The 2,500-nt window shown below is 33.8% G+C and overlaps 1 protein-coding gene across 1 annotated transcript in view; it reads left to right on the top strand.

Annotated features, from left to right (window-relative positions):
• LOC133641059 (potassium voltage-gated channel subfamily H member 5-like) overlaps positions 1–2,500 on the top strand; it is a 167,084-nt gene that overhangs the window by 49,254 nt on the left and 115,330 nt on the right. The gene's annotated exons all lie outside the window — the stretch shown is intronic.

Raw genomic sequence — 2,500 nt, 5'->3', positions numbered from 1 at the left:
AATGTTGCGTCGAACCAGTTCTTCCTCTCAGGGAATCTAAGTTACTTGTCAATCCCAAATTCTTTCGATGACATATATGCTGAGTAAGAAGGACCATCAAGACAGAATTGGAATAGTTTCAAGTTTCACTAAAGCTTTAGGAGATCAGCTTAATCAATACATTCATATCGGCTACTCTAGTTGATCTGACATTCAAACGGAAAAGCCCACTCTTTTCACACAAAGAAAGCCCCCATCTCCCCCCTCTCAACACTGATAAGGAGAGAGACGTGGAGGTTGTCTTCACATTCCAAGGGTGAAGACACTAACCAGGCATCTGAAATGTCTAAAGAAACTGGTAGAATATCCAACGGAAAAGTACTAGCTAGTCTAAACATGGCTAAGTAAAAAGAAAGAACTCTTAAACACATATGCATCCTCCACAGCAGGGGTCACCAACGCGGTGCCCGCGGGCACCAGGTAGCCCGTAAGGTCCAGATGAGAAGCCCGCTGGCCTGTTCTAAAAATAGCTCAAATAGCAGCACTTACCAGTGAGCTGCCTCTATTTTTTAAATTGTATTTATTTACTAGCAAGCTGGTCTCGCTTTGCCCGACATTTTTAATTCTAAGAGAGACAAAACTCAAAAAGAATTTGAAAATCTAAGAAAATATTTTAAAGACTTTGTCTTCACTTGTTTAAATAAATTCATACATTTTTTTACTTTGCTTCTTATAACTTTCAGAAAGACAATTTTAGAGAAAAAATACAACCTTAAAAATGATTTTAGGATTTTTAAACACATATACTTTTTTACCTTTTAAATTCCTTCCTCTTCTTTTCTGACAATTTAAATCAATGTTCAAGTAAATTAATTTTTTTTATTGTAAAGAATAATAAATACATTTTAATTTAATTCTTCATTTTAGCTTCTGTTTTTGCGACGAAGAATATTTGTGAAATATTTCTTCAAACTTATTATGATTAAAATTCAAAAACATTATTCTGGCAAATCTAGAAAATCTGTAGAATCAAATTTAAATCTTGTTTCAAAGTCTTTTGAATTTCTTTTAAAATTTTTGTTCTGGAAAATCTAGAAGAAATAATGATTTGTCTTTGTTAGAAATATAGCTTGGTCCAATTTGTTATATATTCTAACAAAGTGCAGATTGGATTTTAACTTATTTAAAACATGTCATCAAAATTCTAAAATTAATCTTAATCAGGAAAAATTACTAATGATTTTCCATAAATTATTTTTTTAATTTTTTCAAAAAGATTCGAATAAGCTAGTTTTTCTCTTCTTTTTTTTGGTTGAATTTTGAATTTGAAAGAGTCGAAATTGAAGATAAATTCTGTTTCAAAATGTAACTGTAATTTTTTTTCGTGTTTTCTTCTCTTTTAAACCGTTCAATTAAGTGTAAATATCATTCATTATTAATAATAACATACAGTTAAAGGTAAATTGAGAAAATTGGCTATTTCTGGCTATTTATTTACCGGTAAGTGTGTATCAAACTGGTAGCCCTTCGCATTAATCACTACCCAAGAAGTAGCTCTTGGTTTCAAAAAGGTTGGTGACCCCTGCTCCACAGTAACCATTTTGCAATGCAGTCTGCTGAAAATGCGCCTCTCTGTGGTCACAGTTGGAATTGCCACATAACACATATTAAGACATGCAACACTCTCCTGCCATCTGGTGGCTCAATTCGTCACATTTCATGTGTCAGGTAAACCGCGACGAATGAGGCCACGTGAATCCTTCTCCTACTGGGCTTTTTACTTCTTCTCAAAGGAAATCGTGTAAGTCAGTGTTCCTTAACCATAGGGCGCCTCCCTCGAGGGCCGCTAAAAATATGTTTCTCATACGTATGTTGCAATACACCTTTCCACCACTTGTGGCAGTCATGACAATATCAAACATAGAGAAGTTCCTCAAGTGCAAAAATTATGACTAAAGTGGTGTTTGTATTTTAATTTGACTGACTATTGATTTATGAAACATATATATTGCTATAATGATTTGTTATTAATTTAGTTAGAATTCATTCATTTTAGCAATGCTTAATTGTATGTAAATGTTTGTTTTTTTTAAAGTTTTTTTGAGTCTCTTCTTTTGCAGTATATTTGATTAGTCTTTATTTTAGTAATCGGCCTGACCTAAGCCTTGATAATACAAATAATTAGTGATAAAAACATGCTTTTTATATAATTTGAAAGGGTTTATCCTGTTAAACTGTAAGTAGGTTATGTATGATTATTAAATTAGAATAAAATCAAGGATAAGATGACCAATTCAGTTTTAGTATTTGAGTGGGTCTCGGGGCCCCTCTGTAGTGGAAAAGTTGGGCCCCGAGGTCAAAAAGGTTCAGTAAATAGAAATAGACTGTTCCAGGGTGGAATGTTTCATGTCACATTTGACAAGCGTAAGAGGAAGCGAAGCACTGTAAAAGGTTGGTCAAACAGGAAGTCATACTGCCACCTAGTGGTGCCAGTCCTGATGCGAGCGTTGTGATGACTTGC

Source organism: Entelurus aequoreus, linkage group LG23 (assembly GCF_033978785.1).
Source record: "Entelurus aequoreus isolate RoL-2023_Sb linkage group LG23, RoL_Eaeq_v1.1, whole genome shotgun sequence".
Classification (NCBI taxonomy): domain Eukaryota; kingdom Metazoa; phylum Chordata; class Actinopteri; order Syngnathiformes; family Syngnathidae; genus Entelurus; species Entelurus aequoreus.
Note: the sequence above shows the minus strand (reverse complement) of the source record. Positions and strands in the feature narration are given on the sequence as shown.